The sequence below is a fragment of the Talpa occidentalis genome, unplaced genomic scaffold (assembly GCF_014898055.3).
Source record: "Talpa occidentalis isolate TD23 unplaced genomic scaffold, MPIMG_talOcc4v2.1 talOcc4.3, whole genome shotgun sequence".
Lineage (NCBI taxonomy): Eukaryota > Metazoa > Chordata > Mammalia > Eulipotyphla > Talpidae > Talpa > Talpa occidentalis.
Genome location: NW_023603184.1, coordinates 90,891,542 through 90,905,464, shown reverse-complemented (window position 1 = coordinate 90,905,464; position 13,923 = coordinate 90,891,542). Strand labels below are relative to the sequence as shown.

The window sequence follows — 13,923 nt, the reverse complement described above, 5'->3', positions numbered from 1 at the left end:
GGGTGGGAGAATTCACCAGAGCCAGAGGAGAGAGCAGAACAGGCAGAGTGATGAGGTACACTGCTGACGGGAGCAGTGGGTGGCAGGAGAGGTCTGCGCGCCATGTGGGACCCTCGCCGATGGCCGGGGATCGAACCGGCGCTGCAGAGGCTGCGGGCAGCTTCACAGCCCAGCGCTCAACCACTGCGCCACCAGGGGAGGCCCGGGAAGGGGTTATAGGTAACATTTTAAGTGTCCTAAAATCCTCAGAATTAAGTAGCTGCCAATCTTACTTACAAACAAGATGGCCCTAATCAGGTAGAGAACTGAAGATGATAGGATCTATTTAAGATAAAAAAAAATAAATAAATAAATGCAGAACCTAAACAGTCTTCTTGGAAAGTTTCTTGATTAGGAAAATTCTTACCAAATTCCCTCTTCCCTTGTTGCAGAGGTAATTTAGAAAATCAGATGCTGTAAAGCACTGGGCACTGGCAGTAACTAATACTCTTGTGCACATAAATTTTTCAAGGCAAATAAGTTAAGTGACTGCTCAGGGACCATGTCTCTAGTTTGGGGGATTTTTTGGTTCCTGATGTCAAGTATGGTAAACAGGTTATTGGCTACAAGGGGAAGTTTGCAGCATCAAAACAAAAACAAGTGGGGGATGGAGGAGTTCATGCCACAGGGCAGCATGCATTGTACAAGAGTTGCAATAGCGCTGGGCAAAGCATTTATCTTGAGAAAAGTTGCCTTTCAACAGCAGTGGGCCAGCTTCCCAGACAGGCAGATCTTTTATCCTAAAGGCCTCACTGAGGCCTCTTACTCTGTCTCCTCTGACCACATGATGGTCCTTCCTCTCCTCTCTGCCAGTCAACAAGGGAACAAGGAGTGAAAGGGCAGCCATGGAGGACAGAAGAGAAAGGGCAGCAACACTGTCCCTATTTGTTTCTGCAAGTGGTTAGTTTCTTCCATGGGAAAGTTTATTCATATTTACACAAACAGACTATTCCTGAACAGACCTTAATTTGAGAAGGAAAGATTGGTAACCTGAGGAATACATTGGATTGTGTGAAAAAGTGAATATACATTTTATATATAATATGTAAACACACACACACATATATGTATAGCTACTGTCTGAACAATATACATAGGTAATACAATTGCCCCCAAATTATGAGTGCTTAGGAATTATTTAAACTGGTAGAAGTTCTTGGCTGTTGAGCTGTTTAGTCCCCTAGCTGGGGCCTCTACATCACTGCCCTTCTCAAAGTTCTAGGATCAATGCAGTTTCAAGTTTTCTAAATTGTTCATACACCTTTCCCCCTTAATAACCACTCATATATGATTTAAAGAAAAAAGTTATAACAGGTGCTAGGAAACAAACACTGAGTGCCATCCTGCTTTCAAAGAAGACAGCCATGTAAAATGCAAAGGAAGTATTCTCAAGTGTTCATTCGCTGCACGTGTTCCCATAACATGGTCTCCTGTTCTTATACTCACCCTACCCCTTACGCCAAGCCAAGTTCCTTCCTTATATTAAATCCATGTTCTGAAAGTTATCAAAACAAGCCATTTAATATGTGCATACATTCTCTAAGGGTTTACCATTAACTTACCTAATACATCAACTTATCTAATTCTCACAACAACCTGATGAGACTACTATTATATCCACTTACAGATGAGGAAATCGAGTTATGGAGAATTTAGGTAATCCTCATTCCTTCTTTGCAGTGACCATCTCTTCTAATTGTCAGTTCTATCTTGAATGCCTTCCCATGCTTGAGTTCATACTTGCCATTTTTAGTTCCTGCCTAGAGGAATGCCGATTACAAACAAGAAGCTATTCCTTACCTAGGTCTTAGTGTGTATCTCATTGGATTAGGACTGTTTGCTTCCTAGGCGCTCTTTCCCACCATATCATACTAAATAAGAACATTTTACTTCCAGATATCAGGGGAAATCTGTATCAAGCTTGCGCCATGTGATCCCTCCTTTCAATATCTCCATATCTCCATATTTGAAAGGAGGGATCACATGGCACAAGCTTGATACAGATTTCCCCTGATATCTGGAAGTAAAATGTTCTTATTTAGTATGATATGGTGGGTTATTTTTTGGACCTAGTAACACCTTTACCATGAATTTATATGGAAATACTTTTGACAGTTTTTAGATCCCATAAAACTGGTCATCTACCAGGTCATCTACAGGTCATCTACCAAACCATAACAACTAGGAACATTCTGCTTTCGAACAGGTGAAACCAGTGCACGTGTGTGTGTGTATGTGTGTGTGTTCTTTTTTTCTTGATATATGCTGAATGGATAATAGATGCTACTGGATCTTCCTGTAGTTCCTACCTTACTTGGCATCTTAGTCTAACCCATGGTTCTTACATCAAAATAAGTCAGGTAGGCTGAGGGCAAAAGGAATGATGGGGACTGTGGCATATTAGAAAGTAGGTTGCAATCAACAGAGGCAACTGTGATTCACTCAGTCATTGCTGCCATACTGGAATGATGACCCAGTGTTGCCAAGTTTTCCTTTTTTTTTTTTTAAAGATTTATTCATGCATACAAGAACTGAGATATAGGCCAGATGTGTGGGAGGGTGAGAGGATTCACCAGAGACAGAGTGGGGAGCAGAACAGGCAGACTGACGGAAATACACTGTGGAGGGGAGCAGCGGGTGAGACAGGAGAGGTCTGCTGTGCCTTGTGGGTAGCTCCCTGGCAGCCAGGATGGAACCCATGCTGCAGAGGCTGTGGACAGCTTCACAGCGCTGCGCTCAACTGCCTGCACCACCAGGGAGGCCCCAGGTTTTCCAGTTTTTTAAAGATAAGTGATAGATATGGATTGTGATATAAAATTTTCTAATTAGAAAAATAACACTGTGCCAAACTAATAAAATATCTTAGAACCAAACTTTCTATGTGGGGTCTAAATATTTTGCTTTTGTAAAAGAGCTAAGTAACAGTTTTGCTTTTTAGATGATATGCTTTGCATGTAGGGAAGACAAATATACATGTAAGCTCTCAAAAAATGGTAGTTCGTGATGATACCCTGTAACAGAGCCAGACTAGATGAAGCAGTCCTGAAACTAGTAGATAGGGCGATGACAAATGTTTCAAAAGGAGAACAAATATGGGACAAGAGGAGACCAGCGAGAATAACTCTGAGACAAAGGGGAAAGTGTGGAAAATTGAATTACTGACCCAAATAGAACTTTTATTAAATGTGTTCTCTTACTAAAGTGGCAGTTTATAGGCTACAGCTAAGGGTTTATGGTGCTTTGTTACCATGGTGTCAAAGTAACAGGGTGGCGACTTTATCTGCGTTAGAGTTCTGGGGAATGTTTTCCCAGGGCTGCTTTTGCGATACAAGCTGTTTTGTGGAAGTTTAGCTAGCAACTCCTTTTGTTTTCAATCATTATTAATATTTTCTATGGACAAGACCCATAATGCACACAAATCTGAAAGACGATTTTTTTTAACAAAAAGATGTTTTTGAAAATATCATAGGTTCCTAGGGAATGTTATTTCGTGAAACATGGCAATATTTGCTTTTTAACGATTTATTTATTTATTTATACAAGTGCTGGGTACAGTCAGAAGCGCGGGAGGGTGAGAGAATTCACCAGAGCCAGAGCGGGGAACAGAAAAGGCAGAAGGACCGAAGTACACTGCTGAGGGGAGCAGCGGGCGTCAGGAGAGGTCTGCGCGCCATGCGGGACCCTCGCTGGCGTCCCGGGATCTAACTGGCGCTGCAGAGGCTGCGGGCAGCTTTGCAGCCCAGCGTTCAACCGCTGCACCTCTGGGGAGGCCCAACATTTGCTATTTTTTATGTATATTTCTTCAACACCTATTATGCTCCAGATGTGGTTATAAGCAACTTTCCCTGCGGAATGATGAGTAAAACTGAAAGCTGGGATGGCTCTCTTTTCTAAATGTACAATTGGCTTCAGAAGAAACACGGAAAGTCACAGGGGAGTATGTTTGAGGAAGTTGCAATATGAGAAAGAGGAAAAGGAGAAAAATCTGAGACAGGACCAAACATTCTGACTTTTGCTGAGAGTGTCTCTGCCAATTTCTCTTTATACATGAAGGCTTATTTACATGGCACACTCTTGTAGTCTGTATTATTGCAAAAACAAAGATTTTTTTCTTTCCTCTTAATACTCAGGAAGGTTTATGCCATATTAGCTTTTGCCAATTGCTATAAAAAATTAATGTGGTCTAAATATTCTCATTAGTATTCATACCTTTATGAATATTGTACCTAAGATCAGGATATTGTTAACATACATGAAAAGTTATAACCAAGGTGACTTCACAAGATGGCAACAGGTTGATCCTGATTTTGGTTCCCCTCACAAGAACAATTAACTAGTTATGAACATGACACCACTGAGAAAATCTTAGAAGACTATGATGAGGCTGAAACACCCTCCTGCGCTAGAGACAAAGATACACTGCATTCAAAGGAGAAGTGGCTACAAGCTGACTGTCCAGGCCCTCTGCCAGGCCAGTACAATACCAAAGGGTCTCCCCTAAGCCTATGGTTCCTCTGGTAGTAAAACAGCACAGAGTGTATATCCAGGGACCCTGAATTATGGGTTGCTTCTTGAGAACTCCCTTTCCAGTCTTGCTGTACAAAGACTGAGGGATTCTATGGGTTATGGACTGAGAATTTAATTGTGATGGAGAAGGTGGGAGGGGATTGCAACGAGCAGCACTTGTATCTTTATCCAGACCAGGTTCCTGTCTGCAGAACCTAAGTAGTCACAATCAGTGACCTTGGTTATCTGCAGAGCCAAGATAGTATGGTCTGCCCAGGGATCTCAGAAGCATGCAGATCTGTCTTTGGACAGGCACAAGAGCTGAGTGTAGCACCTGGCTCTGCCTCATCAGAAAGACTGGCCAGACAATGTAGCCTATCAATGCTCAGAGCCAGGCAATGCTCAATCAATAGGCAGACCTGACTGTCCTCAGAACAAAGATAGTAGCATCATTTGACCAGAAAACTTGGGAGTTGGTGGATTTGAATCTAGACACCAAAAAAAGCCCTTCCAGACTTGGAGTCAATTTTGCACTCACAAGGCAAATGAATTCTTAGCTCTTCCCACTGCTATATATAGTTCCTAGACCCTGTGAACAAGAAAGCCTAACCAGAGCACTTGGAAAGCTGCATAGCCCAAAACAGAAGAGCAAAGGGTCCACCAGACAGAGCTAATCATCCAGATAAAAGCCTGGGAACTTGGGGCATAGGTCAGAGGAGTCAATATCACAAACAATGAGCATTGCTGGCCTTGGAGTGTGTTCTCTTGTCCTGCCTATTGCTGACTATAGTCTTTAGCTTGCCCAACAGGGAATCTAACCAGAGCACATCATAGCCTATCTGATAGTTCTGCATATATTGGCACTTGAACAGGACTGCAGACTGTGGCTTTCCCATCTATAGAGCAAACCTAGTACTACTGTCTGACCAAGGAATTGCATGAATAGTGAGGAGTCTTGTCTAACTGGGGTCTCTAATGAACTTCGCAGGTGCTGGGGCCTGTACTACTGTTCCACAAAGTCAGGGAAGCCAGTTCATAACCCTGCCTAGCACTGGATTTAGTGTTCAGTCCCAGCTATATCATAAACTGGAACAGAGAATACATTGGAGCTCCTCTGATAGCCTTGACTGTACAGGGAACCAAGCAGTCCTAGCTAATACTTCTTACCCAGCAGCACCTCCCTCAACCTCAGAGTCCAGGCAGTGAGTGACTTCATTCAAAAATAGACAATGAAAACAAGCCACATCTGCCCAAAGATGTTATCAGTAAACATGTTCATACATCTAAACTAAGTTGACTGGTGAAGTATGGTTTCTGTCAAAGCAATACTATAAAATGTGGAAGAGAAGACTACTTACACAAATGTGTAGATAATAATATAAGAAGTTCAGTGTGGCCTCTACCACTTGGGGCCTCCGCACCTGTGTGTATGGCCTCTCTATGTCCCTGTGAGTGCGTGAAAGATTTGCATTACTACCTTAAGACAATGACCCATATCATGAGAAAGCTGGGGACGCCTAGGTAGTGGTTGACTGTGTGGCCATGGTCTGAGGTGGTCTGGGAGTAGCTCAGAAATTACACCAAGTACCTATATGGGACGTCCTCTGTGTATACATGGCTGACTTGTTCCCTCCTGTTCCCCATAAAATTTATTACCCTTTAGGGCCTCACTGGTGGTGCAGGCAGTTGAGCACAGCACTGTGAAGCTGTCTGCAGCCTCTGCGGTGCGGGTTCGATCCCGACTGGCTGGGGAGATACCCACATGGTCCGGCAGACCTCTCCTGTCTCACCCGCTGCTCCCCTCAGCAGTGTGTTTCAGTCAGTCTGCCTGTTCTGCTCCCTGCTCTGTCTCTGGTGAATCCTCCCACACATCTGGCCTGTACCCCAGTTCTTGTATAAATAAATCTTAAAAAAAATGATTGCCCTTTGTCTCCCCTGGACTCTGCTTCTCCTGCCATTGTTACATAACCAATCATGCTTGTTTATTACTGCCAATAAATAGCAAGGGGGCTGCTCACTGAGCAGCAGAGTCTTGCCTTGCAAACCTGCTCCACAACTCGTCCCGCAGCATGTCCTCAGGGATGTGCTGGCATGTTCCCAATCACCAGAATTAACGATCATGAAAAAAGTTGTAAACATGACACCACCAATGGAACCTAATGCAGCTCCAATAACTGATCTTAAAAAAAAACTGAGCTAAATAATTCAGAATTCAAGAAGTTTAGTGAACTATAAGAACAGACAGAACCTAACTAAAGCAATGCTCAGAGGAGGATTTATAGTATTAAAAGCTTATATTAGAAAAGAAACAACAGCTCAAATAACTGATATAAGCCTCCATAGGAAGTTAGGAAAAGTAAATCCAAGATTACAAAAGGAAATAAGTATAATAGTTGAAGTCAAAATTAAAAATTGAACAAACATGAAAATAAAAATGTCTGCTCCTTTGAAAAACTAATAAAATATAATGAAACAAAGGGGCCAAAAATACGAAAGACTTAAATTATCAGCATGAGGAACAAAAAAGGAAATATCACCAGAGACGTTACATTCAAAGTATAAGGAAATATTATGAACAAATTTATGCTAATAAATTCAAAGACCAAGATGAAGTGAGCAAATTCCTTGAAAAACACAAATTATGAAAACTGATTCAAGAATATAAAATCTAAACAAACTTATTTCAACTAAAATTGAATATATATCTCAAAATCATGCTGTGAAGAGAATGCAGCATTAGGTGTTACCATTGGTGAATTTTATGAGATACTTAAGGGAGAAATAATACCAATATATGCCAACTCTTTAATAGAGATAACAGTCTATCTATTTTATGATGTCAACATTATAAAGTAGCATAACTAATGACACTAAGAACAAACAATAGACCAAAATTTCTCATGCACATAGATGCAAACATTAAAAAAAATCATAAATTGAATCCAGCAAAATATGTAATTGAATCCAGCTATACAGAAGTGGGGTGCATTACAGGAATGCAAACTGATTTATCATTGACATCTAAGTTGGAAAGAAGGAGTAAAAATATCTTTATTAGCAGATGTTATAGTATTTTATAGAAAATCCTAAAGATTTCACCTAGGGACTATTAAATCTAATGAATGAATTCAGTAAAGTTTCAGGACACAAAATGATTATACAAAAATGATCTACATTTCTATGCAATAACACTAATGTGATGGAAATTAAGAAATCAATCTCATTTCCATTTGCATCAAAAAGAATAAAATGCCTTGGAATGAAGTTAAATGTTCGTGAAAGATCCCTCACTGGAAACTATAAGACACTGATGAAAGAATTTGAAAAAGATATAAAGGAAAATATGTGTTTATGGGTTGGAAGAGTTGGTATTGTTAAAGTGTCCATACAACCCAAAGTCATCTAGAGAATCAATGTAATCCCACTCAAAATTCCAATGTCATTTATCACAGAAATAGGACATTTGTACGTAACCCCAGTAATCCCCAATAGTTAGAGAACTTTTGTGACGGGGGACGGGGTGGGGAGGGGTGGAAGCAGGAGGTATCACACTTCCTATATTTCAAAGTATATTACAAAACTGTAATAACCGCAACAGTGCAATAACGGTATTGACAACAGCCACATGGTTCAATGGAAAACAATATCCAGAAATAAATCCATGCATATATAGTCAATTAATTTACAACAAAGGAGTCAAGGACATACAATGGGAAAACTGGACAATCAAAAGCAAATGAATAAAACTGGAACCTTTTCTTATACCATTAAATTCAAAATTGTTGAAAAACATGAATGCAAGACTAAAACCATAAAATTTCTGGAAGAAGACAGGAAAAATATTTTGATAGTAGTCTTCACAATGATTTTTGGGTGGGATTTGACCTCCAAAGCAAGGCAGGGGGGGGAAGCAAAATATATGACTGGGATGTCAAACTAAAAGACTTACTCATAGCAAAGGAACTTTCTCATTTTGTTAATGCAGAAAATGAAAAAGTAACTTATGGAATAGGCGAGGATGTATGTATAACATCTGATAAGGACTTAATATTCAAAACATATAGCAAAAACCCCAAAAACCAAAAAATCAGATTAAAAAATGGGCAGAGTAACTAACTAGACATTTTTCCAGAGAAGATATGCAAATGTGTAACTGGTACATGAAAAGGTGCTCAACACCACTACTCAGAAATGCAAATCAAAACCACAATCAGAGATCCCTCAAACCTATTAGAATGACTTGACATCATCATGGCTCCACCCACAGCATGGCAGAATAGAGAGGCTGGAGGCACCGTCTCCCTTGAAAACAACTAGAAAGAAAGATCTGTGCTCCTAGCAAAATCAAGAGGCTTTGCACCAGTTATACTGCCCTAGGACTGCCCTAGGACTTACCCAGGGAGTTCAAGAACTAAGGTTGGTGGCTATGGAGGGGAAAGAACAGGCAGGGGCAATGGAGAGTGTGTCAGCTCAGGGGGTTGACTTCCCAAGCCACACCAGGGCAAACAAGGACATGGTGAAATTCCTTGGAGAAATTTTACTGACACGAGAGTGGGTCCATGATCAATTCAGGACAGTAGGAGGTCAGCAAATTCTACACAGGAAATTGAGAAGCCTGCAATTGGGTCAGGAAGGCCACTGAAAGCCCCCTCTCTACGCCACTCTCAAAGAGATAGGAGAAAAACCAGGCCAGGCCAGGCCAGACTCCATAAAAACCCAACAACAGAAAGAAGAATTTTAGAGTAATTTACGAATCTTCAAGGAAGGCAAACCAAGGGGGCAGATACTGCCCAGCCCTGCAGAAATGGTAGCTGAGGCAAGGACAGTGCAGCAACAGCCACTGTGGGCAACCATAGTGTTGAGTAGGCACACATGTGCCCACTACACACGTAGTGCCACATCTGAGCCAAATGCAGACTATTTCAGGAATGTGAGTCTGGTGGTCCTGACATTGTTCTCCCCACTGGGAGATCCAAGGCTCGCAGATCACCATCCTCAGAAGGAAGTAAATACAACCTAAGCACAAAATATAGCTTATTATGGAATAAAACAAGAGGCAGAGGGGACTAATGTCACCCCTCAAACCGAGATCATGTGTTAAAACCCTAGACACCCCTTGCTACTTCCCCTCACACGAAGGTAAACTAAGAAGAGGACAAAGGCAAATCTCCAGTGCTCCAACCACCTACACATAAATAGCAAGAAATGAGGCAATATGCATGCCTCGGATGCAAGGAACATTACAACCTAAGGTGGAAAAACAAAATAAGAAGGAAAAATCCCAGGACAAATATAAAGGAGACAAGTAGAGAAACTATCTGACAATGACTTCAAAACAACAATATTAAAAATGTTAAATGAGGGCCTCCCCGGTGGCGCAGCGGTTGAGCGCTGGGTTGGGAAGCTGCACGCAGCCTCTGCGGAGCCGGTTCGATCCCCGGCTGTTCCCCGGCCACCGGAGGAGGGTCCCACATGGCGTGCAGACCTCTCCTACCGCCCGCTGCTCCCCTCAGCAGTGTATTTCGGTCCTTCTGCCTGTTCTGCTCCCCACTCTGGCTCTGGTGAATCCTCTCACCCTCCCGCGCTTCTGACTGTACCCAGTGCTTGTATAAACAAAACAAACAAATAAATAAGTAAATAAAACATGCCTCTATTAAAAAAAATTTTAAAAAAATTTAAAAAAATGTTAAATGAGATCTAGAAGGTCAGACAGCAGACACAAGATTTCAGAAAAGAGATACAGGAACAAAGATTTTCAGTAAAGGGATTGAATATACAGAAAGATCACAAAAAAAGATTCTGAATGAAATGCAGACAGTGCTTTAAATAGGATCAAAATAGCAGAAGAATTTCCGTTGTAAAAGAGTTAACTGAACAAATTACACATTTAGAAGAGCATCAAGACAAAGGTTAAAAAAAAGAGCAAACTATGAGAAATATCAGACTCAATTAGAAGAGGAAACCCTACAAATAATTAGACTCCCAGAAGGGGAAAAAAATAGAAAACCTACTAAAAAAAGAGAGAGAGAGAACTTCCAAAGCTACACAATTAACTATGGATGTCCAGGAAACACAGAGAACACCTAAATTCTTAGACCCAAAAAAAACTATACTCAGACACATCATTGTGAAACTATCAGAAATCAAAGATAAAGATGAAATTATGCAGGAGTCAGGGGGAAAAAGTAGTAACTTGTAAGGGTTCCAAAATTAGCATTCCCAGGATTTCAGTTCACTCTTCAAGCAAGAAGAGCTGGGAAGAAAATATCTGCAATTCTAAGAGATAAAAACTGTCAGCTAAGAATTCTCTATCCTGCAAAATTATCAATTAAGTATGAAGGGATAATAAAGATTTTCTCAAACAGAAGCTACTGGGTTTGCCACCACCAGACCCACTTTTCAAGCAATACTCAAAGGAGTTCTTCCACAAGAAAAGGAACACTTAAGCACAAACTCCTTAGCAAAATGACTAGAGCAATATGATACCAGCACCAAGGGCAAGAATACTATGAGTCAACAACACCAAATACCAAGGTGGAGGAACAAATTGATAAAACCAGTAGCTAAATGTCAGGGTGCAGACACCAGCTCACAAAAGACCCCAAAATATAGGAATTCAAGTAAAATCCCGTTGGTAACCACTAACTGCCATTAGGTGTCTATCCAAATAACATGAAAAAATTAACACAAAAAGATCTACCAATATAGCAGCACTTTTTTACAATTGCCAAAGCATGGAACCAATCCAAGTGCCCTTCACCAAATGAATGAATATAAAATTGTGGAGCATATTATTCAATGAAATATTACACAGCTGTGAAGAAAGACAGTGGTGGCATTTGGCACAAAACGGATGGACCTTGAGGGGACTGTTTCATGAAATCAGCCAAACAAAAAGTGAAAGACAGCTATCAGATGGATTCACTCATCTGCAGAATGTAAATATATATATATATATATATATATATATATATATATATATATATATATATAAACCAACCAATTACATGCAAACACTAGAATAACCAAAACTTTGAACTCAGCAAAAAAGATAATGGTTACCAGAGGGAATAGGGGAAATGCTGGAGAGGATGGGCAATGAAGACCGATGGTGCATGGGTAAGGGTGGTTTGGTGGAGGGGGGAAAAAAAAAAAAATCAGTCCTGATAAGAATATGGGACTGATAAAAATGTGCATTAGATAAGATTTATCAATTTGACTCAATAAAACTTCACACTTGAAGGGTCAGTGGCATGACTGTAAAAAAAAAAAAGAGAATGTCATCATAAAGACTAGATATAAATGTTGGCAAGGATGTGGAGAAACAAGAACTCTTGTGCACTGCTGGTACAGTCACTATGGGAAACAGTACAGAGGTTCTTCAAAAAATAAAAAATAGAATTATGTCATCCAGCAATTTCTCTTCTGGTCAGTGATTATATGTTTATAAATATCGTACTCCGTATTCACTGCAGCATTATTTTAATAGCTAAATATGGAAATAACTAAATATTCATATACAGCTGAGAGGATAAAGAAAATGTGATTGTATATATATTATGTATTATGATATTATATATACACACACAATGGAATACTGTTTAGCCATTAAAAAAGGAAATTCTGCCCTTTGCAATAACATGGCTGGACCTTGAGGGCACTATGCTACATGAAATAAGTCAGACAGAAAGACACTGTGGTATCACTTATACTTGTCATATATATCAATAATAAAACCACCAAACTCACAGAAAACAGATCTGTTTGTGGTTGCCAGAGACAGGGGTGGGGTTAGTAATCACTTTACAATATATACATATATGGAATCATCTTATACACCTTAAACTAGTTTTATATGTCAAATAGATCAATAAAACTGGGGGGGGGTTGAGAGGAGATAATAGCAATTGAATCCAGCAATATATATTTTGAATTAGCCATATATTAAAAAGTGGGGTGCATTTCAGGAATGCTAGCTTGTTTTAGCATTTAAAAACCAATGTATTTCATTATATTGAAAGGCTAAAAGAAACTATCACAATTTCAGTAGGCACAGAAAATGTGTTTCACAAAACCTAATATCCAAGCAGTATATTAAAACTCTTAGTAAATTAGGAAAAGAGAATTTCCTCAATCTGATAAATGGCATCTATTAACAGCTTACACTTAACAAAATAATGGTGAAATGCCGAGTTGTTTTCCCTCTAAGATTGGAAATAAGACAACATACTCTTTTGTCTCTTCTATTTAATTATATATGTTCTATTATATAAAGGTCCCAGCCAGGCAATAAGATAAAAGTAAATAAGTAAAAGGCACAGATATGGGAAAGGAAGTAATAAAACTATATTTCTAGACAACTTGATTATGCAGATAGAAAAATTCCAAGGACTATACAAATAACCACTAGAATGAGTTTAGCAAGGTAAATTTAGAATAATCAACTGCACAACCAGCAACATACACTTGGAAACAGAACTTTAAAAAGTTACCACCAACAATAGCATCAAACAGCATCAAATTTAAATATTGCTAATGGGAAAGTAAAATCTACCAATTCCACTTAGACATTTGCCTGAATAAATTAAAAAACAAGTTATATGCAAATAATGTAGAAGAATTTTACACTAATGTTTGCTGTAAAAAAAATAAAATAAAGCCTAAAAGATATGTATCCAGAGAACAGGACTGAGGAGGGAAATTTTCACCATCTATTTCATATGCTGAATGCAAAATGGGAGGAGATGCATATAAATGACTAGCAGAGAATTAGCTTCAGGTGATACCCTAGAGGAAATGTTGATTAATCAGTTGAGGGGAGATCATTTAGCAACTGCCTAACAGACTGGAATCAACCTCCCTTAAATATGGGTAGTAGCTCAATGTAGAAGATTCCATTTGGGGTCAGTGACATGAAATCTAAAGATAATATTAGACACAATAGAGACCTCCAGCATTGTTCTTAAAGTTGTTTTTCTAATGCATAATTCTTTATGAGTTAGAGTTGCATAGATTAGCAAAACATTTTCTTTGAAGTACACAATGACTACTTTTTAATTCAACAAATGTTTTCTATTTGACAACTACTGAGTAGCTGCTTTATGCTAGGCACTAAAACAGACAATAGACATATTCTCTACTCTCATAAAGCTTAGAATCTAGTGGAGAAAAAGTCCTTTTTATATTTACAAATGAAAATAAGGGCTATAAAGGAAATAATGCAATCTATAGAGCAAAGAGGGATGTGTTCTCCAGAGAAGTAATGTTTGGTGGCGACCTACATGAAACAAACTTTTCACATTGACTACAAGGTCTGCACGGCCAGACCCATGCCCATTGACCTAGCCTGGCCTCCAGTACTATTCCCAGTTATGTGAG

At 39.5% G+C, this 13,923-nt stretch overlaps 1 long non-coding RNA gene across 3 annotated transcripts in view; it reads right to left on the bottom strand.

Moving 5' to 3' along the window:
• LOC119255855 (uncharacterized) overlaps nucleotides 1–13,923 on the bottom strand; it is a 196,694-nt gene that overhangs the window by 35,388 nt on the left and 147,383 nt on the right. The window lies entirely within an intron of this gene.